Raw genomic sequence first — 17,423 nt, forward strand, 5'->3', positions numbered from 1 at the left:
AGGGAGCGGAAAGTACCAGAGACATTTGGTAATGATCTTTAAGCCAATTGTTTGGAATCAAATGACCTTGCCTGGTGTCTCATGTCTGAATGTGTCTACACCCGTGTCACTCCCCGCCCCTGGCACTCCTTCTTTGCCACAACCTTCCCCTGATGTTCCACCCTCGATATTCCCAGCATCCTTTACTCCTGCCACATTTACAAACTCAGTTGACAATCCAATACTGTGCAAAAGTCTTAGGCCCCCTAGCTATCTATATATACATAATTAGGACTTTTGCACAGTACTGACCTAATGAAGGCACCACTGAATGTAAGTCACAAGACTCACACTAAAAGAGGAGAGCATAGATCATTAATTCAGCTAACTATGGGGGAAATATTTGAGCCAATGAGGCTATGAACAAAAGAGCAGATGGTGAGATGAGAATGGGGAATGGAGCAGATTGGTCTTCAAAACACGAAAGATTCTGCGAATGCTGGAAATCCAGAGCAACACACACAAATTGCTGGAGGGACTCAGCAGGTCAGCCAGCATCTATGGAGAAGAAAAGCCAGCCGGCGTTTTGGGCCAAGACCCTTTTTCAGTACTCGAAAGAAGGGGGAAGAAATCAGAATTAGGTGGTGGTTGGAGGGGGAAGCGTACAAGCTGGCAGGCGATAGGTGAAACCAGGTGAGGGATAGAGACAAAGAGAGAAGCTCGGAGGTGATAGGTAAAAAAGGTAAAGGCTACACCTTTTTTTGGGGGTATAGAAGGGGTGCAACAGCTTGAGTAACAGACATAAAATTCTGGGAGAACTCAGCAGGTCAGGTAGTATCTATGGAGAGGAGTAAAGAGCTGAAGTTCTGAGCCAACACCCTTCATCATGACTGATGCATATTCATCTACAAGATTTCCTATCCTAACCTGTGTTGAAATGGTGACTTTTTCTGGACCGTTTCAAGTTGTGGCTAAAATAGCCATGTCCCTTTAAGTATGTTAATGAGAGAGCTGACCCTGATTGCAAGAACCTGATAAAATTAAGGGGAGATGTGGTTTGCCATCAGGCGCCTCAATAGGCCCCACCTTGCACGTTTCACCTCCAAGGGTTGCGGAGGAGAAACTTGTGAGTTCCTGAGATTCCAAGAGCGAAGCCATTTGTAACTTAACTCCTGGTAGGGTCACCCATGGCAGTAAGGTCAGGAGTTGGGGGGGGGGGGTATTCCAGACAAAGAGTGATCCAACCAAGTCCTCAGTGGTGGAGCTGGCAGAAGATGTTGACAAATCACAACTGCAGTAATGCAACAGTGAAGGGTCTCCAGTCGTCTTGCGTTCCATGTCTCTGAACCATGACTCTGGTCCGTCAAGAACAGTGTGGTGGCTGACGGTGCAGCAGACTCCTCACATTAAGCAAAGTCACACACAGGCATTCTCCATTAATGAAAGGGGCTCCAAACCTTTTTATGCCATGGACCAATACCGTTAAGCAAGGGGTCTGTGGAACTCAGGATGGGTACCCCTGCCTCAGGAGGACAACATATTTGATTCAATTGATCGCAGAACCGCACTACATCATTAACGCGAATGAAGGTTACGCAGAGTTGGGATTGACACTAGTAATTGGTGTTATTCTCTCCAGCAGTTACAGCTGGCTCTTGTGTGGTGCATCTCAGTTCGACACCTTTCACCCCTGGCTCAAAGGTTTGTGGGTGCTTGCCCTCTCAGGCTGATGCAGGCTGACAATTCAGTGGAAAGCCTGAGCATGCTGGATAATTAGGACTCTAGACCAGGTACGTGCGAATGCAGCACTGAAAGGGGAGAGAGAAGCTCTCCTGAACACCAACATTTATCCTTCAATAAACAACATTAACATCAAAATAAAAACCGCCAGAGAAACTCAGCAGCCTGGGCAACTCCCATGGAATGCTGACGCTGATGAGGAGAGTGCATAACTAGCGGGTAGAACTTAGGGCGAGAGGGGAAAGATTTAACAAGAAGCTGAAGGGTTAAGTTTTCACACAGAGGGTGGTGAATACATGGAATGAGCTCCCTGAGGAAGTGGTTAAGACGAGTACAACAACGTCATTGGGATGGGCACAAGTAAGGGCAGAGCAGGGAGGGTTATCGCAGAATGCAGGAAAATAGGAATAGCTGGGTGGGCATCATAGTAGGCATGGACTGGATGGGCTGAAGGGTCTGTATCCAGCTGTATTGCTCTATGACTATATTAAAAAATAAAGTTAGTTAATGTAGCTAGGTGCTTGATAGTGGAGACTCTCTCAGTCTGAACGCTCTCTGACTCAGTTAAGAAGCGGGTAGAGCTTACTTCTTTTATTGCACATGTTACTCAATGCTTGTGTAACTGCTGAAAGTGATTTGCTCTCAGTAATCTGCTAATCATGGAACAATAAATATTTACATAAGTCAGTAGCACTTGGCGCGAGCTCCCTACATCCCCTCCCTTCACACTCAACAAAGGCTGGGAGTGTCTCTGATAGGGTCAGCGTATTTTGCTTGTCACTTGTTGCTTATAAAACAATTGGGTTCATGACTCACGATACCACTACAAGACAATCACGCAACGTGAGGTTCATAGTCACTCTATAGGCGTGCGTTCTTGGCCATCTGGGAACAATGACACAAGTACTATATTCTGTCTTGCTGTTGTTGGTTTTTGTTCTGCCAAACATCTTGAGCATGCTATGTTGGTGCCCGAATGTGTGGCGACACTTGTGGGCTGCCCCCAGTACATTCGTCACGCAAGTGGTGCATTTCGCTGTATGCTTTGATGTACGTGAGGCAAATAAAGCTAATCTTTATCTTAAACACAGAAAATCTGCAGATGCTGGAAAGCCAGAGCAATACATACAAAATGCTGAAGGAACTCAGCAGGCCGGGCAGCAGCTATGGAAACCAATAAAAGGTCGCCGTTTCATGCAGGACTCTTCTTCCATACTGAGAAGGAAGGGGGAAGATTCCAGAATAAAAGGGTGGGGGAAGGGCAAGGAGGCTAGCCAGGAAGTAAATAACAAGCAGGAGAAAATATACAGATGCTGGAAATCCAGAGCAATGCACACAAATTGCTGGAGAAGCTCAGCAAATCGGGCAGCATCTGTGGAGAAGAGTCGACGTTTCGGCCGAGTCCTGAGGAAGGGTTTACTATTTTCCATAGATGCTGCCTGACCTGCAGAGTTCTTCCAGCATTTTCCGAGTGTGTTAGCTGGAAGGTGATAGGTGGAGCCAAGTGGATGGGAAAGGTCAGGGGGTGGTAAAGAAGGAATCTGATTGGAGAGGAGAGTGGATAATAGGAGAAAGGGAAGGAGGAGGGGACTCAGGAGGGAGTAATAGGTAGGTGAGACGAGGTAAAAGGAATAGAGCTGGGGGGTGGGAAAGCTTTTACACTTGAAGGAGAAATTGATATTCATACCATCAGGTTGGAGGTTACGCACCCCGACAGAATATAAGAAACTTCATCTTTGTCTTTAGAATATTGAGTTCTCCACTGGCCTGAGCACTCTTCCAAATGACCTTCGCACCTAATCACATTCTGCATCTTACCCCACCTGACTTTTATAATCCACTTTTACAAATAATTGTTTACTTGTCTTTCTTAAGAATTAATGGTTATTCGGGATGTAGTGCATTTACAGAATCAACAATGGTTTGATTTTTATTGATCACCTGATTAAGTCTAAGGCTGGTTTCAGTGTTAACACTAGATGTCAGATTACTGGTACAGATTCTTAGAAAGGGATGATGTTGATGCCCTTCAGGGGTGTAGAAGGACTTAAGGGGTGTATAAGCAGTGAGCCTGCAGAAGGATTTGGACAGATTAAGAGAATGGACAAAGAAGTGGCAGATGGAATACAGTGTGGAAAGTGTATGGTGATGCACTTTGATAGAAGGAATATAAGTGTAGACTATTTTTTTAACCGGGGAGCAAATCCAGAAATTGGTGGTACAGAGGGACTTGGAAGCCCTAGTGCAGGATATCTTAATGTTTAACTTGCAGGTTGAGTCAATAGTAAGGAAAGCAAATGCAATGTTCACATTCATTTCATGTGGAATAGAAAATAAAATCAGGGACATAATGCTGAGGCTTTAAAAAGCATTGATCAGACCTCATTTGGAGTACTGCGATAGATTTGGAACGTGCTGGCACTGGAGAGGATTCCGAGGAGGTTCATAAGAATGATCCCTGGAATGAAAGGGTTAACTTACGAACAGCATTTGTTGGCTCTAGGCCTGTACTCGCTGGAGCCTAGAAGAATGACCGAGTGGGTGGGGGTGGGGGGGGGGATTTCACTGGAACCTACTGAATATTGAAACACCTAGGTAGGGTTAATGTAGAAGGGATATTTCCGGCAGTGGAAGAGTTTAGGACCAGAAAGCACAGCTTCAGGACAGAAATGAGGAGGAATTGCTTCAGCCAGAGGGTGGAGAATCAGTGGAATTCATTGCTGCAGATATTTCTGTGGAGGCCTAGTCACTGGAAATACTTAAAGCAGAAGAAAAGCAATCCGTCATGACAGAATAGCAAAGCAGATTTGATGGGCTGATTGTCCTAATTCTGTTCCTACGTCTCGTGGTATTAAAGGGGCAATTTCATTCCATTTTGGGAGAGAGGGAAAATGAATGGAAGGTGGGAAGATGACACCAAAGTTGAGGGTCACCTTAAATACAAAATTCAGTTCATATCACTGAGGCTTAAGCCCTGTGGTTTAGATTTTTAAAACCAAAATGCTTGTTTATGGTGAGCGTTTAACAAAGTGTTATAAACACCTCACACTGAGTGATTATAAACAAACGCTGATGCCAAGTCACCTACAGAGGTGTTATGATAGTTGGGATGCTGGGTCAAGGTGGGGGGGGGGGGGCTTTATTTAGTTGTAAAGGAGGTGGGAAAGCAGGTGAGAAAGGGAATGGGAATCAGAGCTCACCTCGCCTCACAAAACTGGTACATGGAACGAAGCATATGGAAGGTGATGTAGATTACACAGCGGGTATCTTTATGATTTTCAAGCAAAATTCTTTAAATAATCATTTAAGAGCTAAACAGATACAGTGGATTCTGGTTTATTGAGCCATCAGTTAAATGGAGCAGCCGGTTATTTGGGACAACTTTTAAAAGAACGAACACAAATTGAAAAAATTGACAAGATTCCTTTTATTTATTTGGGAAACTATGCCACTTAATTGGGGCAGGAGACCTGCTGAACAGGTTTTAACTAGCGCCAGTCGCACACACCTGTGTGACTGTTCGGCATTGCACCGTGCTTAGAGAAAACGTTTTTTTAAAACAGTGTCAGTTACATGTGTTTGTGTTCAAAGAGCAGTGACCTTTTGTTGGAGAGGAATAAGGAGAATTTTGAACTGTTTTGCTCAGGATTGGAGATGGTAGAAACGACTGGGAGTGAAAATGAATCTATTTCACTATCTCAACAAGTTTTGATCTACGAAGAATTTGAAGATACTGACAATCATCTTGATTACCTTTGGTCCCCACTGGACAGTCAGATCTCACCCATGGCTTCAAGTAGTTGTTTGCATGTGACAACAGCCACACCTCGATACACTGCTTCGATAGGTGGGCTAAACCAGGTGAGGGTAGCTGGCGGGTCTCATACACTGGTAAGTTAGAGACATGCCTGTCCTAGTATGAAGTCATCTCCGGTGGTCTGGGCAGGTGAGATCTACAGTGAGATCCGATGGCCAGTAATGCGGTTCTGCAACGCTCGGTGGAGAGTGAAGGGATGTGGGGAGAAGGCAGGAACGGGATACTGATTGTGGATGATCAGCCATGATCACATTGAATGGTGGTGCTGGCTCAAAGGGCCAAATGGCCTACTTCTGCACCTATTGTCTATTGTCTATTGAAGGGCATGAAAGGCACAGAAACAGCCATGATCATCCACTGCAACAAGGGAAGACCTGAGTTATGACATCTACTCATTCCACTGAACCCGGACTTCCGAGATCGAAAGAATGGAATTGCCCCAGTGCTACAGCTTTTCCACTTTAAGTACTCTCCCGAAGAAAGAGTTTCCTGTCATCATTGGATATGATGGACGACCACCCGTAGTTTTGGTAGTGTTCTATTTGTTTTGTATTTTAGTTAAATACATAATTTTTATTCATTTAAACAGCAGTTTGACTTTATTACACATCTTTAGTTATTTTCATGAAACTTTGGCTAATTGGGGTAGTCACTTATTGGGTCAAAATGTACTGGTCCAGGTCAAAACGTACTGGTCCCAAGTGTTCCAGTTGACCATAATCCACTGTATTTGCATGGGAGTAAGTCTGTATAGAGATGTAGGTTTAACATAAACTCAATACCAGTTACCAGTATTCCCAAGATAAAAAGAGGGCACCAACTGTCACCAAAGACTCCAGCAAATTTCTACAAATATACCGTGCAGAGCATTCTGACTGGTGGCATCTCCGTCTGGTATGGAGGATCCAATAATTGGGCTGTTGTAAATTCTTAATAAATGGTACTTTTGGGAAGTAGCTTGGGACAATTTTGCCGTATTCAAATTGAAAAAAATTACAGTTACACTCTACGCTTAATAGCCACTTTATCAGGCACCTCCTGTACCTAATAAAGTGGGCTCTGGGTGTATGCTTGTGGTCTTCTGCTGCTGTAGCTCTTCCACTTCATGGTTCAACATGCTGTGTATCCAGCGATGCTCTTCTGCACACCACTGTTGTAACACGTGGTTGTTTGAGCTGCTGTCACCTTCCTGTCGGCTCGAAGCAGTCTGGCCATTCTCCTCTGACCTCTCTCATTAACAAAGTGTTTTCACCCACAGAACTGTCGCCCACTGGAGGTTTATGAATCTTGCACCATTCTCTGTAAACTCTAGAGAATGTTGCACGTGAAAATTCCAGGAGATCAGCAGATTCTGAGATACTCAAACCACCCCATCTGGCACCAACAATCATTCCACAGCCAAAGTCACGTAGATCATATTTTTCCCCATTGTGATGTTTGGCCTGAACAGCAATGGAACCTCTTGACCATGTCTGCATGTTTTTATGTATTAGGTTGCAGCCACATGAATGGATTAGTGAGCAAGGGTTACTGGTGTATCTAATAAAGTGGCCACTGAGCGCATCATGTTTTACAAAGGACAGCATACTTCAATTAGTATTAACACCAGTTTAATAGGCTTCCTATATCGAAGAAAACATTTCTCCTGAGTGAATAAAGTTGCCACCGAGAGTAAATATCCAAGACTATTTGAATATTGAAACATTTGCAGACTTTCCCATTCCTCCTCTAGCTTTCCCTTCCCCCTCCTTCCGAAGACTCCAGCCCTTTCAGTGTACAGTTTTCATGGCAACAACAGTTGTCCTATCAGTGGGCTTTTACGTGAGGGACTCCTATCTGTGAACGAAAACAAGTTTTACAAGCAATTCCTGCCTTACCATTCAACCAGAGTTTGCATTAGACGCTAATGATAATGTTCAGCATAAAGGAATGCTTTCATCATGTTTTACTGACTTCAATTTAACCTACCCCTTTGTCACAGAACATTCCAGTGATACAGAATTTTATAAAAACCAAGAAGGGATATAATTATTCACTAAGGTATTGGTGGGTCAAAAATTGGGAACAAATCGCACACACAAAGCAATCATCAGCTTATTGAGACTTTTAGCTATTAACAGAAGAAATTTGAGTACTCCGAAGAGAGTTAAAAAGGCTGGCAAACCATACAGCTTAGAGGAAATAATGGATTCATTCTCTTTAACATGAATCCAAGGAGGTAATTCAATGCTAATGTTGCTTGTTGTCCTGGCCGCCTCCCTCCTTCCTCCAATCACCCCCACTCTGTTCTCACCCCCAACAACCTGGCAACACGCAAACCAATTATTCAAGTTCTAGTTCCAGCTCAGGTTTATTCTTATGCAACCATGTATACCAACAAACAAAGCAACATTGCTTTGGACGTAGGTGCACATCACAGTGCATATACAGAACTCTGCAAAATTCTTAGGCACATATATATAGCTAGGGTGTCTAAGATTCTTGCATAGTATTGCACTGTACAGCCGCTACTGTGGACTGTGAGCAGGAAGGAGGCAGGGGGAGGAGAATCATGATTGGGAAAAGGAGAAGGGAGAGGGAAGGGAGGGGGAAGCACCAGAGAGACATTCACTGATGATCAATAAACCAATTGTTTGGAATCCATTGACATTGCTGGTGTCTCAGGGATAAGTACAAATTTACCTTGGCCACCCCCCAACCCTGACACACCTTCTCTGCCACCTGTCCCAAACCTCTCCTATGGTGCTCTGCCCTCACTATTCCCTACATGCCTTGCTCTTGTCAGATTTACAAACTCTCTTTCTGTTCTATGTTGACAAATACATACTGCACAGAAATCTTAGGCACCCTAGCTATATATATGTGTGCCTAGAACTTTTGCACAGTACTGTAACTCACATGCAACACACAATACAGACCACATTGCTGTCACGTGGAGATGATTTTCCATACACTGTATTTCCAAGGTTCTAAAGGTTCTTCACATCCCTCACCAGGTTTTACAGATAAAACAGAGAATCCATCCTATCAAGATGCACCACTATTGGCAATGGCAAATGTTCAGCTGAAAATCATAGGATTTTAGGTGTTGAAATGCCAAGGCAGAAACCTGCCCTTATGTGCTCAATTCCTAGCATGACAGACAGACGATTTAAATTTGGGTAATTAAGTATATCCAGCATATTATTATTGAGATGCAAGAGAATTGCAGATGCTGGAAATCTGGAGCAACGCACAGAAAGTTGGAGGAACTCAGCTGGAGACCCCATCTACAGAGGGAAATGCAAAGAGTTGTAAGTTCAGCCAGCACCAGCCTCTACACCACTGAGGACATTTTCAAAAGGTGATTACTCAAGGCGTTGCATCTATCGTGAAAGACTCTCACCATCCAGGATGTAGCCTCTTCTCATTGCTGCCATCAGAGAGGAGGTACAGGAGCCTGAAGACACACACTCAATGCTTTAGGAACAGCTTCTTCCCTTCTGCTGTCAGATTTCTGATTGTTCCATGAACATTACCTCACTATTCCTCTTTTGCTCTACTCGTTTGTTTTATTTTTATTGTAATTTATAGTAAATTTTATGCCTTACTCTGTACTGCTGCTGCAAAAACAAATTTCACAACATAGATCAGTGATAATTAACCTGATTCTGATTCCTCAATTTAAAAGCATTCTCTTGCACTTCATTATAATGAACAGTACCCATCTTTCATAATCAGGAATACACAGTTCCCAAACATACTTGGCCTCCAGTTTATACCTGCAGTATTTTACTCTTGACAAGAACGGATCCCAACATGAATTGAGGAATGATGAAGAGCATTGCATTATGGATTTTCCACCCACATAAGGTCTCAGTTTGGTATTCCCTTTGAAAGACCATCTATCTCCCTTGGTGTGGCACTCTTTTAGAAACTTTCTCTTCAAGTCTCAGCAGAGGTATATGAACCTGTAACTTCCTGACTTAACTGGGCCACATCTAGTCAGCTGTGCCAATCTTTAGAATTTGATCTTCTGTCAGTATCTTCTGGAGCATTCGGAAAGCAAAGATCTTCGATCTTAGACTTTGGAGGGTGGCCCGGTAGCATAGTCGTTAGTGCAGCACTTCACAGCATTTGCTATAAGATTGGGGTTCAATTACCACCGCTATCTGAGAGGAGTTTGCACATTCTCCCTGTGACCATTTGGGTTTCCTCCAGGAGCTCCATTTCCCTTCCATCTTCTAACCTGTTATGGGTAAGCGTTAATGAATTGTGGACAAGCTCTGTTGGCGCTGGATGTATGATGAAGCGTGCAGGCTGTCCCCAGCACAATCCTTGTGGATTTGATTTGAGGCAAATGACATATTTTCCTGGATGCTCCAACATACGTGGGGCAAATAAGGCTTATCTTCTTCAATCTATTGAACTAATTCTTGCAATTAATGGGACATAATGAGAAACCCCTCATGTGAAAGAGAGCACAGAGCGGTTCAGAGTTCCACCTCACCCATTTACGCACAACCACACAAGCAGTTCACTGCTGATAACTGTACTCAACTGTATTCAAAGTCACTGAAGTTACAAAGCCACTTAGCAGGCAAAGCTTCAGCTGAGGTACAAGTGATTCCATGAAATCTAACATCTCATATTTGTTTACTTATTTAGAGCAGGGTATTACTCTCAACCTTTTTAGAACATAGAACAATACAGCACAGTACAGGCCCTTCGGCCCACAATATTGTGCTGACCCTTAAACCCTGCCTCCCTTATAACCCCCCACCTTAAATTCCGCCATATACCTGTCCAATAGTCTCTTAAACTTCACTAGTGTATCTGCCTCCACCACTGACTCAGGCAGTGTATTCCACGCACCAACCACTCTCTGAGTAAAAAAACCTTCCTTTAATATCCCCCTTGAACTTTCCTCTCCTTACCGTAAAGCCAAGTCCTCTTGTATTGAGCAGTGGTGCCCTGGGGAAGAGGTGCTGGCTATTCCTCTTAATATTTTTGATGCCATGCACCAATGCAGTTAAGCAAAGGGTCCATAGACCACAGGCTGGGAATGCCTGGGAACAGGCACTTCCAGCTGAACGAGCTGCGCCATCCATCAACCCATCTATTTAACTCTAGCCTAATCACAGGACAATTTACAATGAACAATTAACCTACTGACTGCTACGTCTTTGGACTGGGAGGAAACCGAAGCACTCAGAGGAAACCCAGCCAGTCATGGGCCGAACGTACACACTTTCTTACAGAGAACTCTGGAATTGAACTTCGACCCTTGTGCTGTAATAGCATTGGACTGACCACCCATGCACCCCCTTTTCTTTATTCCAGCCTGGGCAGGGAGGGGGAGGAGGCATTGGAGGGAAACTATTAAGGACTCTGCTAGGAGATACATGGAAGTAAAGTTCTGCTGAAGAGATAGGCTTGTTACTGGTGGGAAAGGGTTTGGTCAGCATAGATCTGTTTGGGACACAAACTTCCAGGCAAAGTGGCAGAGCTTATCAACTGAGATTTCAGTGTATACTCACAGAACTCCGTATGGCGGAGGGCGGAGCAAAGTCAAGATGGCGCTAAACGGCGACCCCTTCGCTCGCATCTTCTGAAACAACTCTGTTTCTATCTTTGGTATCTCTTTTTTCCCTTTTCAAGTGACACACTGAAAGTGACCTGGAGAGACCTGACTTCAGCTGTTTGCGGGAATGGGGCCCTCTCTCAGGGCCTCACGACCGAACGCTTTACGATATCCCAAGGACGCGGCCTGGAAGACTAGATTTTTGTGGCTCTGGCAACGGGCTGATTCAAGGCCGGTGCCCCTGACTGAGGCATCGCAGGGGAACACGGGACACTGGGAGTAGCGGGCTAGCTGCTGGCTATCCGTCCAGGGACCTGCGCTCTCGGGGCGACGCAACAGACCTTTAACACCATAAATCAGCGAGTTGTTTGTTATGTCTCCCCTCTCGCTGTGAAACGGGGACATCTCTTTTTCCCTCATTAGGGCGAGAGAGAGCGCCTGTGATATGTTGAATTGCCGGGTGGACGAGTCGTCTTTGGGGTACTGCAAGTCTGTGTCTTTGTTGATGCTTTGCTGCACGGTTGAGTGCTCGGTGGAGGGCGCCGATGCTTTTTTGCTAGTGGGGTGGGGGGGGGGGTCGTTGCCTTACTGCTGCTTGTGTGTGAGGGGGGAGCTGAGGGGGCTTTGGGGTTTTAACATTTAACTGTCATTCATTCTTTGGAGCACAGCTCTGTTTGTAAAGAAAAAGAATTTCTGGATGTATATTGTATACATTTGTCTGACATTAAGTGTACCTATTGAACCTATAGAACTCCAGTCCTCTACTGCCAGGACTGGAGGTCCAGGACCTCTTATCAAAAGGAGAGGTTGAGCGAGTTAGGATTTTTTTCTGAAGCAAACGATGACAAGAGGGGCATTAAGGGGCATAGATAGAGTGGACTCTCCAAGTGGATCACAACCTTGTCGTAGGGTTTGGAGGCTTCTGTACCTCAATGACCCAGAGAGCTATCCTGGCTGGAATCAGGGCTCTATGCTTTGGCTTTTGGTAGGGTCATCCATGCCAAATGGGTCAAAGGGTAGAGGTCAGACTAAGAGTGGAACACTGGTCCTCCAGGTTCAGGGTTTCAGCTTAGGACTAACAGCACTGACTGGTAAAACAAAACTGTTATGCAAACAGCAACAAAGAATCCTTCTACATCTGAGGGCGACAGTATATCTGAATCCCTGCCTGGGACTTGCATGACTGACGGTAGTGAAAACCGCAAGGAAGCTACTGACACAGTGAAGGAAGTCCTGAACACCGCCAGAGATGGAGGGCCTTCATTGCTGCCCTTAATGCCAGCAGCGTAACAGGCAGTGAGTAAGTATAGAGTGGACAGCCAGCACCTTTACCCCAGATTGACAAGGGCCAATACCAGAGGACAGTAGTTTACCGTGAGTGAAGAAATGTTTAGAAGATATGGCAGAAGCAGATTTTTTTTTTAAATTTATGCGCCAAGCGGGTGGGTGTCTGAAGCATTGGGGGTCATGGTAGGAGCTCATATAACAGGGACATATAAGAGACTTGGTACATAAATGTACGGTAAGAAAAATGGAGGATTATGGCCTGTGTAGGAGGGAAGTCGTAGATTGATTGTAGAGAAGGTGTACATAGAAGAGCACAACGTTGTAGGCCAAAGGGACCCTACTGTGATTTACTCTTCTATGCTCCATGTTCAATGTTCTGTTCTGCTTTGGTGGTCTCCAACACTCTTGGCATGGACATTGATTTCTCTAACCTGGTAACCAACCCCCTCCAAATCCATTTCCTTAATCCCCCACCCCATCACCCTATCCCTTTCTCCTCTCCTGCCCTCTCGAGCTGCCCATCACTCACCCACTCCTCCTACCTGCTCTCTTCCCCACCTCCTTCCCCTCTATGCCACAGTCCACTGCCATTTTCCCTCAGGTTCCATCTTCCTCAGCCCTTTGGCACGTCCACCTATCACCTCTCTGATTGAAACGTTTAAGATAATTAAAGGATTTGATAGGATTGAGGCAGGAAATATGTTCCAGATGTTGGGAGAGTCCAGTACCAGAGGGCATGGATTGAGAATAAGAGGTCAGTTATTTAAAACAGAGTTAAGGAAGAGCTTCTTCTCCCAGAGAGTTGTGGAGGTGTGGAATGCACTGCCTCGGAAGACGGTGGAGGCCAGTTCTCTGGATGTTTTCAAGAAGGAGCTAGATAGATATCTGATGGATAGGGGAATCAAGGGATATGGGAACAAGGCAGGGACTGGGTATTGATAGTGAATGATCAGCCATGATAGAATGGCGGTGCAGACTCAAGGGGCCGAATGGTCTACTTCTGTACCTATTGTCTATTGTCTCCCAACTTCTTACATCATTCCCACACTCCCCATCCCTCACCTGTCTATTAACCCCTCTCACCTGGATCCACCTATCACCTGCCAGATTTTGTCCATCCCTTCCCCACACCCTTTTATTCTAGTTATTCCCTTTCTTTCTTTCCCAGCATTGAAGAAGGGTCTTGACCTAAAACATCATCAGTTCATTTCGCTCCATAGAAGCTGCCTGACCTGCTGAAATCCTCCAGCATTTTGTAGCATGGGTGGATTTAACACTGAACCACTATTACAATGCATTCTGTAGAAGGGTGATAGTTAACTCTTTGATGGCCTGTTTAATCACTTTGAGTCTAAAAATTATTCTGAGCCGGGATAAGATTCAAACCAAGAGATGTCAAGTGTGGAGCAGAGGATATGACTCTCACTTGAATAGGTGGTGGGGTGGGGGAGGAGCTGGTTTCCCATCCAATTATTTCAGCACAAAATCCAAGCAAACACATTGGCATGTGACAAAGGGAGGTGTTGTCTTTCGAATGAGATGCTAAATTGAGACCCTGTCAGGTGGGTGCGGAAAGTCCCACAGGGACTTCGTCAGAGAAGAGCAGGTGAACTCTTTCGGGCCGATACCTGTCCCTTGAGAAACACCACAAACAGCTAAACTTCTAATCATGAACTCAGTGCTGGCTGTGGGAGCGTTCTATATTCAAACTGCAGGAGCAAATTTGGTGTGTCACCAAAGATTACAACAAATGTCTACAGATGTACAGTGGAGACCATTCCTGACTGGATGTATCACCGCCAAGTATGGCGTCTCCAATGCACAAGGTTGAAAGAGTATGCAGAGGATTGGCACGAGCCTCCTGATTATCGAGTACATCTTCAAGACGCAGTGTCTCAAGAAGGCAGCAGCCATCGTTAAGGACCCTCACCATCCCGAGCATACCCTCTTCCTCTTGTTACCATCAGAGGGGAAGTTTAAGAGCCTGAAAACTCAATATTTTAAGAGGAGCTTATTCCCCTCTTCCATTAAATATCCGAAGAGTCCATGAACCCATGGACATCACTTCACTATTCCTCTTTTTCTCTATCTATGTAACTACCTATTTATCCACATATTTATTTATTGTAACTTCTCATCATTTCTTCATCTTATACTTTACTGCTACCACAAGACAACAAATTTCATGACACACAGTACAGTGCAAAAATCTGAGGTACATATATATAGCTAAGGAGCTTAAAACTTTTTCACAGTACTTCATTTGTCAACGGAGCGGAGAGTGAGTTTATAAATCTGGCGGGGGCAAGGGATAGACAATAGACAATAGGTGCAGGAGTAGGCCATTCGGCCCTTCAAGCCAGCACTATCATTCACTGTGATCATGGCTGTTTATTCACAATCAGTACCCCGTTCCTGCCTTCTCCCCATATCCCTTGACTCCGCTATCTTTAAGAGCTCTATCTAACTCTTTCTTGAAAGCATCCAGAGAAGTGGCCTCCACTGCCTTCTGAGGCAGAGCATTCCACAGATCCACAACTCTCTGGGTAAAAAAGTTTTTCCTCAACTCCATTCTAAATGGCTTATCCCATATTATTAAGATGTTGGGAACCGCAAGAGTGGAGTATTACAGGTCTGGGAGCAGAGAAGCAGTACCAGGGGCAGGGAGGAGGCTTGGGTGCAGGCACACCCAGCCCTGAGTCACCAAGCAAGGTCATTTGATTCCATACAATTGGTTGATCGATCATTAAAGAATATCTCTCTGGTACTTCCCGCTCCCTCCCCTCTCCCTAACCATGAATCCCCTTTCCCTGCTCTCTTCTCACTCTCAGTCCACAAAAGAGACCCAGGTCAGAATCAGGTTTATCATCACTCACATATGTCATGAAATTTGCCTTTTTTGTAGCAGCAATATAATACAATACATAAAGTTACTGTAGTACTGTGTAAAAGTCTTAGGCACCCTGAATATATCTAACTATATGTATACACATGTGCCTAGAATTTTGCATAGAATTATACAGTATGTCACTGATAATAAACCTCATTCCGTTTCAACAAGTTTCAATATTGTTGGGAAAAACATCCTAAGCTGCTTCAGAAGACCAAAGGGAAGGAAAAAGCTTTATCAAAACAGATTTGGTGAGTTGGCCAAAAGCGTAGACAAAGAGAGAGGTCTCTTGGGAGCGAAGGAAGATGAAAAGTGACCTGAGAAGAAGCAGAGCCTTCTCCCAGAGTGCTAATGGCTAACATGAGAGGGTATAATCTTAAGGAGATTGGGGGAAAGTATAGAGGGATATTAGAGGTGTTTATTTTAAACACAGAGAAGAATGTGTGCGTGGAACACACTGCTGATAGGTTAGGGACATTTAAAAGATTCTTCGATAGGCACATATGAATGAAGGAAAAATGGAGGGCTATGTGGGAGGGGAAGGTTAGATTAATCTTGGAGTAGGTTTAAGGGTTGGCACAATATCATGGGCTGAAAGGCCTGTACTGTGCCGCACTTTTCAATGATAGTGACATTGAAAGTTTTGGGGAATTCTCTGTAAGCAGAGTCACCAGTTGTGGAGCTTTTAAATCAGGGGAGGAGGACGAGAGGAGTGTAGGAGTGAAATTGAAGGAGGCAGAGAGAAGGGTTGGAATCGAAGAAGGGAAGTGGGAGGAATAACCGGAGAACCAGGGTAGAATGGATCTGGTCGAGAGAGGGCTGGTGTTTGAGGAGGACAAGGGTGGGAGTGAAGGGGGAGGGGTAGAATTGGAATGTGGTGGGATGGAATTGAAGGAGAACAGGCGATAGAATTGAAACAGGGCAAGAGAGGAATTGCAGATCTGACCCTCTGAAGGGGTCTGCCCCTCAAGGAGATTACAGAGAAGGCGAGTAATGGCAATTAGGATTGAAAGGCTTTTTGTTATGTGTTAAAAAACTGTGGACAGACTAAGGTCACAGATCTGTCTTTCCAAGAAGCCTGTGAACCTCGAAGGAGTGACTATCCTCTCAGTAAACCCACAGCCACTGACAGACACTGTCTTAACACAGTCCTGAGAACACAAACAGTTTTTTTAACAGCAGCTTCCGAGACTACTAACATAAAACATTAAAGACACAAGGAAGTACTTGGCTAGAGCTAACAGAGGGAAAGCCAGTCCATCTCCTATAGCTGGACAGGTTACGCAGAGCAACAAGTTAGTTTCACAGAGGGCACAACCGATACTCTTGCTCACACGCCATGAATTCTAAGAATGACAGTGACTTACCTGCTCGTCCACTTTCATGCCAATCGAATTATCTGCCGGCTCCGAGCTAATTCTACCTGTAGTAATTCTGAGGTAGTGCGTACATGTGCTGTGCGTGTGTGTGTGTGTGTGTGTGTGTGCGTGTGTATGTGTGAGTGTGTCTGAGTCTGTGTGTATGTATGTGTGTGTGTGTGGTGTGTGTGTGTGTGGTGTGTGTGTGTGTGTGTGACACACGCTGTCGTACTGCTTTACTTCCTGATCTGCCCTTGCATTTCTAACTGCTCCCGCGGTCTAGGAAGAGGAGGGAGCCAAAGAGAAAACAGGTGGAGGAGGCTTTGTAAGACGGCTGACAGGAAAAGAGGCAGTTTGTCCATTCCACACAAATAAATGCACAACAGTAAAAAGTTAATAATTAAAACATTTCCTGCACTAAATCAAATGTTGAAATCCCAATCAGTAATAGACTGTGGGCGGTTCTGTGTTTTATCTCACAGTCTGAGAAAAAGTGGGTGGCAGAAACTGCATCCCAAGAACATAAATTATTCCAAAAATACGTTATAATCTAAATGGTCCTTATACTGTACTTCACATCAAGAGATTAGGAGACCCTGCTAGGACGTGCTCCCCCAGAGAGTGGTCTGAGATGGGACAACCCCCCCCCCCCCCCCACAGATGCAGTCTTGGGCCCATATATAGCTAGGGTGCCTAAGACCTTTGCACAGTACTGTATTTGTCAACATGGAGTGGAGAGCAAGTATGTAAATCTGATGGGAGCAAAGGATATTGGGAATGGTGAGGGTG

General features: G+C 44.8%; 1 protein-coding gene across 2 annotated transcripts in view; it reads right to left on the reverse strand.

Annotated features, from left to right (window-relative positions):
• The window catches only part of LOC132382593 (membrane progestin receptor gamma-B-like), a 127,812-nt gene extending 110,821 nt beyond the window's left edge, over positions 1-16,991 (reverse strand). The window contains exon 1 of one of the 2 annotated variants that reach the window (XM_059952956.1): positions 16,644-16,991. The gene's annotated coding sequence lies outside the window, so the exon portion shown is untranslated. Of the gene's footprint in view, positions 1-3,406; positions 3,488-16,643 lie in introns of those variants that run through there. The other variant, XM_059952959.1, reaches the window with a different exon arrangement.
• Between the last annotated feature and the right edge of the window lie 432 nt (positions 16,992-17,423).

The sequence above is a fragment of the Hypanus sabinus genome, chromosome 28 (genome assembly GCF_030144855.1).
Source record: "Hypanus sabinus isolate sHypSab1 chromosome 28, sHypSab1.hap1, whole genome shotgun sequence".
In the NCBI taxonomy this organism is placed as follows: domain Eukaryota; kingdom Metazoa; phylum Chordata; class Chondrichthyes; order Myliobatiformes; family Dasyatidae; genus Hypanus; species Hypanus sabinus.